Raw genomic sequence first — 7,984 nt, forward strand, 5'->3', positions numbered from 1 at the left:
CCTTACCTTCATTGTCTAATTCTCAGGGGCTGTGTACATCTCAGAAACAAAATAAATCTAGCCCATCTCTAAGAATCCCTCAATTCTTACTTGCAGCTCTGCTCTAAAGTCCACACTCAAATTCTTTCAAATGTAACACAAACTGCTGCTCATGAAATCCTAAGAAAAAGAAAATAATATAATTCCAATACACAATGATACCTTTCTGAAAGGGTGCAAGATGGGGATAGGAGAGAAGGACAAGACCAAAGCAAGACCGAGTCCCCTCCGGGCCAGTGTGAAGCACCAGTGCTCTGAGTCTCCCACTCTTGGCACACTGTGGGATGAGGATGCTCGAGGACTCGGGCAGCCTCTCAGCATTAGTCTTGCTGACTGCAGCCTGCACTGCACAGCCATCCTCCTGGCCTGCCTCTGCTCTTTGTCTGCAGCTTGTCGTGTGATCCATCCTGTGTTCTTCTCAGCTGTAAAGTCCTGGGGTCTCACTGCACCTGCGGCTTCAGTCTGACAGCTTCACATGCTGCCCTCTCAGTGCCTGCTTGCAGGCGCTCTGACCTGGGTGCATACTGCTGGGCCTCACAAGGTCTGTTCTCTGGGACACCACAGCTCTTGTATCTTACATACCTGAAAATCCAGCATCAAGTGCATGACACCAGGATGGGCCGAGGGCGTGAGCTCCAACTGAGATTGTTTCGAATGTGGATGCAATACCTTTGAGCGCCTTGAGACTGAACACCAGGTGGCAAATCTGGGCGACAAGGAGAGGAGAGGGTGTCCCTGGGCTTTCTTCTCAACTGAAGTTTGAAATAAGTTGGTTCATTCCCCTCTTTGAGTCTCTTCAGTTGGCATCTTGTTGAGAACAGATCCTCTCAGGAATACTTTCCTGTTTTCTGGTTGCAACATTCTCAGCTCCATTTTAAAGGTGTTAATGTCCCATTTTGTGGCAAAACCAACATATTCAAATTTTCCAATCTGATCTTTGATCCTGACTCTCACTGCAAATCAGCTGAAAAGCAGCTGGCAATTCCCATTCCTCTAAGTTGTGTGATGTGCTGCCCTCCAGCTTCCTCCCTAACGGCTCACACCCCATTGCTTTGATCATGGCCTCTCACTAACTCTGCGGGCACTGATTACACTGCAGTGCTGTGCCAGCGCACGGCATGAGCGCCCTACAGATCTGTTTGCAGTATGCTCTTGCCTCTGAAACCCTGGAAATAGAAACTTTACTCTCAACATTCCTGTTGAGCATCCTGGTCATCTGGGTCTTCACCAGAAATGCACATAAACATCTTACAAAATTCTAGAGCATTTTAATGGGGTCTTACTGTGTATCCCAGGCTGCTCTTGAACTCATAAGTTTCTGCTGGCGTGGAACTCACTGCCATCTCCCTGCTGCAGCCTCCTGAGTGCTAGGACTACAGGCAGCCACTGGAGAGCCTGGCAGTAGAGACACATGTAGTGCACTTCTGCACGCTTTCCCATCCACTGCGAGACCAACAGCTGTACAAAGGATGCTTTAATTCGTCTTATGTATAGTCACAGCAATGACCACACATCTTAGTACTAATTTTATTTCTTTTTTTTTTTCAGAAGTGGGGATTGAACTCAAGCCCTTGCCCCGCTGGCCCCCAAATGTTTCTTTTTTGTTTGTTTGTGTCTTTTTTTTTTTTTTTTTTTAGGATCAGGGATTGAACTCAGGCCCTCGCACTTTCCAAGCAAGTGCTTATCCTACTGAGCTATCTCCCTGGCCCCACCAATTTTCAATGTTAGTCAGTTTTCTTTACTCTAAAGGATATCTAAGGTGAACTATCCTTTAAACAGGCACAGATTATTTCGCTCACGGTCAGAGGTTATATTCACAATCACCTGGAAGACAGCCACTGAGCTGGAGTCAAGGTAGGGAAGCATGGAGGAAGAGTCTGGTGACCAAACACCCACCTCCTGATGGACTATGCAAGGAGAGACACAGGAAGGGATCAGCGTCCCCCCTAACCCTAAGGGTCCCAAGGATTTAGTGCCACAACAGCTGGGAGCCTGAGTATTTGCAGCTGCTGGATCTGGGAAGTTCCCTGCAGAAGCACCCCTCTTCTCCCTGCATCATATTCACTTCCTGTGGTCTTGGAATATTTTGCATTCAAGAGCACAGTCCCAGCGACCTCACTGTACCCTGCCAGTTTCCCAGTTCAAAGCTTGTGTCACCTTCCAGCTATAGCACAGGTCAGGATCTCAATCCTTGACAGATGGGTCTTTGGGGATATTCATGACTGACATGATAACATTTGTAGCCTAGATATATATTTTTCTGTCTTTGGAATTAAATGATTTCCTTAAACATTTGTGATTACATTTTTGTACCCAGCCCACTATGGACAGTTTGAACAACGACTGTGTGATTTGGGGACATAGGGACAGTTCAAACAGAATCCACTTTCCCAAATAATTCAAGTGGAATCCAGAAAATGAATAGAACTTATTTTTCAGTTATCGTGAGCATGTTGAACAGATAGTTGTCTTTTGAAAACTGTCTTAATTGCTCTCATTCCTGGGACAAAATACCAGATCCTCAAAGTTAAAGGGGGAAAGCTTTATTTAGCTCATAACACGAAGAGGTTTTACTTCATATTCACCCGATTCCAAGCCACAGGGCCACATTGCAGAGGCTCAACAGTTCATGGCAGCAGAAAATAAGGAAAGCAAAAAAGGGGCTGGAGGAGACAAGGCTCTTTGTGTCCCTATGTTTTATCCAGTCCACTGGGATTAGAGGCATACCAATGCAGTCAGTGAACTGATCTGGCATTCACCCACATTTAATCCCAGCCCCCTAATCCTAGCATTGTACTATCAATATATCAGACACTTCGGATTGAACCACCTCAGAAAAAGCCCTGTGACCATGTATGGAATTGGGGTGACAGCCAGACACAACACATAACAAAATTTTCGAGACATTACTCCTGCACCAAGAATGAACTCTTTCTTTCTTTCTTTCTTTCTTTCTTTCTTTCTTTCTTTCTTTCTTTCTTTCTTTCTTTCTTTCTTTCTTTCTTTCTCTTTTTGCAGAACCAGGGATTGAACTCAGACCCTTGCACTTGCCAGGGAAGCGCTTATTCTACTGAGCCATCTCCCCGCCCCCTCTTGAATGCAAAAATATGAATTATGATTCTCATCCATGTCCATTGTAGGGGCCAGGGAGATGGCTCAGTAGAATAAGCGCTTCCCTGGCAAGTGCAAGGGTCTGAGTTCAATCCCTGGTTCCGGAAAAAAAAAAAAAAAAAAACAAGAGCGACAATCCCCAAATGTATTTAAGAGTCAATAAAATCCATATCAAAAGCTCAGCTAACTTTTATTTTTTTTTCCTGTACTGTATTGGTTGGCTGATTTTAAAATCTATATGGAAATACAAAGATCTAGCAGAGTCAAAACAATCTCAAAAAGAATTAATTAGGAATATAATAAATTTGTAATTTGTGATTTAAAACTTCCTGAGAAATACAGGAATCAAGATCTATGAAATAGCATAAAGAAAAATATAGAGATCAGTAGACCCCGCTGTGTGAGAACTGTACGTTTTACAGTCAATGGCACTTACAGAGTTGCCATGCGAGTCATTTAGAGAAAAATGAAACAAGGCTGCTGGGACAAGGCAGTGTCCAGGACAAAGGATCCTCCAGGCCATCTAGATAGTTGACTCAGAGTGGGCCAGAGACCAAAATGTAAGACTGAAAACCTAAAAGTCTCAGAGAAGAGAACTTGTACATAATCTTTGTGACTTAGCTGAAAGAATGATTTTTAATACAAGCGACGGATGATAAGAGAGCAAAGTGGTTTCTCCGGGTCTGAAAGCCCCCCTTATCCAAGCCCCAGAGCTCTGAAGGTGACTGGATCTGTGGGGAGCTGCACTCACTGGTGAATTAAGCACTGATGAATTAGTGAGCAAATGTGCCTTAGGGAGGCGTGGCTGGTTAGACCCGGGTCCCTGGGGCCTTGGCCTGGGCCAGCATCTTCTGGGCCTTACATCCCCCTTCTCTCTGCTGCATGGTCACCATAAAGTGGGACCTTTTCCTCTGCCCCGCCCTCCACCAGAGCATTTCGTGCCAAGGAGCCAGCCAACTGCGGAGCGAGCCGCGGGCAGAAGTGTGCCTCTCCTCCCGTAAGCTGCAGATGTCGGGTGTTCTTCCCAGTGACTGCAAAGGGCCTGTTATGGCTTCTCTGTAGCTGCTGCCCAAAGCCCCACGTGGTCATCTCGTATGGGTAGGAGATTTGTGAGGCGGCTGCATCTGCAGTGTGTGATTCTGCGACTGAGCATGTGTGCTGGGATTGATTCATGGTGCGATGCTGGGGTCCTGGGTGCCCACCCCTCATGCTGTCCTGCTTGCTAGTTGCTTTGTTGCTTTTCTGCTTTGCTGTTTTCTGCCTTCTGCCTGTCACACCACCCAAGGGACAGAATTCTTGGCCTTTTACTAAATGTAAAAATAAAAATTTGAAAATTATACCACACGGTGCTTTAGGAAAAGTACAGGAATTTGGTGCCTATTGCCAAAGAAAAAGACAAAAATTTGAAAATTATATGGCAGACTGTTCTGCAAGACTCAAAGTCACAAGATAAGGAGTCTTTATGTCTGACAGATTAGGAACAAGCCTGTGAGCCCTGCCATTGCCCCATCTCATGGCTTCTCAAGAATTTCCTTGCAAAGCTGTAACAAGCAACTGGGTGGATTTGCCATTTGAGATTTGAGAAGATGGAGCTCAGGGTGCAGAAAACAAGATAATCAAAATTTCAAACCTTGTTCACATTTAGTGGTAAGGAAAGGTGAGGGCACCCACACCACTGTGCATGCAGTTAGGCATGTGCTGGATCTGAGAACAACACATAAAGATGCACACAAACACGCACACAATGAAAAGGCAAAAGAAAGAAGAAAGACAAAGACCACAGTAGGATACATTTGAAATAATTCAGCTTAAAAATTCTTTGCCTTGTTTTTCACTATTAAGCAGAAGTCTTTGTATGACCTGCGTACCTTGCAAGGAAATCTGAAGATTATGCAGTGTGCTGTAGAGATAAAGAAAATTAAGGGTCTTGACAGGTTGACCTACCCATCTTTGTCAAACTTGCTTTTCTTAGGATTTTTAGTGAGGAGCAGCAGACAAATTCACTGTACTATACAGTACTTTATACAGAGCGATCTGTTCCTTTCTAAGAGTAGAAGGTAACCATCAATAAAAGCAGGAGCTCCATGTGGGCCTTATCTCTCATGGCTCCTAACAAACATTTCCAGTTCTTGTTCCAGTTCACATTGATCAGACTCGTCCCCACTGCACAAATGCCACCCACTCTGTAGTGGGAATGGATCATAACCCTGCTGCTTCTCTGCATGAAGAGGAAGGTAAATGTGCAGATGTCTAATAATAATGAAGATGAGGGAATTTTCTAAACCAAGCTTTAGGGGCCCTGCCAGTTAGCTCAGTTGTTTAAGTTCGTGCTCATGCAAAAGCAGTCAGGATCACGATACCGCAGTTTGATCCCCAGCTCCACCTGCCTTACCAGACCTGCCCTTAAGGCAGCTTCAGACAGCTAGAAAAATCCTTCTAAACCAAGATTTAGTGTTGAAATCTGTGCACACTGCTGCAGGCTTGCACCCTGAACACGCTAACCTTGCTCTCGATGTGCTGTCTCAGTGGTTTCTTTCTCATGGGCTGGAAAACTGCTCATCGTGGTGGTCATGTTGGGAAGTGGGAGAAAATTTAAGAGCCAGATGGTAAGGGACAATTGGATGTGATATCTGCAACCAGCTTATGGCCATTTTTGTGAATATAAAGCATGATTTATTTATAAATGACTAACACCTATGCCAGCTTTTACAGTCTTAGTGTTGTTATTCATGGCAATGTGTGGAAGTGCAAGCAACTGAAAGGAAGGGCTCTGTTCTTTGCCTTGAGACTGAAGTGTTTAGTTACAGCTGCATTCCTGGTAAGCGACACAATTGTATTGCCCTTCCTGTGTGTAACTTTTTATTTTCCCCCTGATTATCAATCTAGAGAAAAATAAGGGCTGGGGATGTAGCTCAATGACAAAGGGTTTTCTCTGAATGCACCACAGCCTTGGGCTCAATTCCCAGTCTTTGCAAAACCAGTAGATTGAAAAATGTCTGGATGTGGTGGCACAAACCTATAATCCCAGAACTCTGGAGGCTGAGGCAGGAGGATCATTAATAGTTCAAAACCAGCCTGGGGTACAAAGTGAGCTCAAGGACAGCCTGAACTGCATAGCAAGATCCTGTTTCAAAAGACTAAATAAATAAGTGAATGAATGAAAAAAGAAAAGGATGAGAAAAATTAACATGGCTGGAAAGAGTCAATGCCTAATGTTTATTCATCAAACCTTGTACTTTTCATGCATTCATGACTAATTATTTAAATTTGTTAAAAATACTGAATTTGCACAAGATACAAATGAGAGAGGTATCTTTACCATATGAAAGGAGAAAATGTTCAGACATACAAGTTGCACATATCATAGATCTCAATCTGTGTGATGGCTGTAGAGTGCTGCGGAGTATGAGCTAACTGTCTGCTATCTCCTCTTCTCAGAAACCAGCCACACTAGGGCATAAGCAGCATTGCATAAGAGGCTCTGCTGTCTGGCTGGAGATGCGGGTTCTCTAGATGCCTTCATGCTTTTTTACTGTTCTGGGCCTTCCTCAGTTAGGGTCTCCAGAGAAGCCCACCATGAGAATCCTAACCAGGGCTGCAATGTGACACAACTGTAGAATGGAGAAATACCTTCCATGGCATAAAGTTGGAGACCCCCTTGAATAAACAAGCCCAAATGCCTTAGAGGAGGCGTCTCCTTGGTCTTTTCACCTCTGCTTTCATAATCAAAGACAAAGCCCCTTAAGTGTGCAAGCTGACACAGTGACTGGGAGGTGGGCATCTGTGTCCAGCAGACAGCCATGCATCTACAGCCAGTCATCCTTATCAACACAGTATTTCATTTTATCAACATGTTATTATGTGTGATTAGCATTTTTAAAAGATAATTGTCCTACTACATTCTGTGTGTTTTCAGAGTGAATCAGAAGTTTCGCTCAATGAAGGAGATGCCAGGAGTGTTTCCTGTGTCCTCAGCCTTTGGCAGTGCCCAGCGCTCAGTGCTTCCCTTACCAGGAGTGCCAGAGGCTGCAGGCCTTGTTTGGAGAATGGGGATTGCAGTGCACACTGGGAAATGTGAGGTTCTCAGGTTACAGGATGTTGAGGGAGCAGGGCCAATACAGGACTCATCCACTCCAGCCCTGCTTCCTAGTGTCCCTCTTCTGGCCTGCCTCAGTGTTGTGTTAATTACCTGGAGAAAGCAGGCATCTTATGTCATGGTTGGTTGATGATCTATTCAGACACGAAAGCCTCAGTTATGCTCTGAGGCCATGAGCTGCTAATGCCTAACTTAACAGATGGCGTTTTTAGGTCACTGCACTCCAGATTTGGTTACTGAGCCTTTGAGATCTTCAGCTGAACACTTCATTCATACGAGAGTTGTCCAGAAACCCTTTTGGCCTCCATGGTATCAGACTTACCTTGAAGAAGAAATTAAACATTCTGTGTATTCACCTTGATTTTTCTTCTGATTATATAAATTGGTGAAATGGCTCATATCTCAATTTTTTTTTCTGTAGCTTCAGAGGCCTATGTTTATATTTCTTTTCAATGAAGTTAAGTCATATGCACAGTGTGTCTTGCACTGACCAACAACTTTTCTGCATTATTCAGAACTTACGAGAGATGTGTTCTGGGCAAACCCCAGGAAATCCAGTTCTGCTCTAGCCGCAAGGACTCTGCACTGGAGGTGAGGAGAAGACCTTGTCTCTGAGCCCTGAACTCAAGGTCATGTGAATAACCATGCAGAACAAAAGTCTAAAGTGGGCTGGTGAGATGGCTCAGTGGTCTAAAGCACCTACTTAGAACAAGCTAAACTAAGCAAAGCACAGGGACC

Source organism: Octodon degus, unplaced genomic scaffold (assembly GCF_000260255.1).
Source record: "Octodon degus isolate 3935 unplaced genomic scaffold, OctDeg1.0 scaffold00002, whole genome shotgun sequence".
Lineage (NCBI taxonomy): Eukaryota > Metazoa > Chordata > Mammalia > Rodentia > Octodontidae > Octodon > Octodon degus.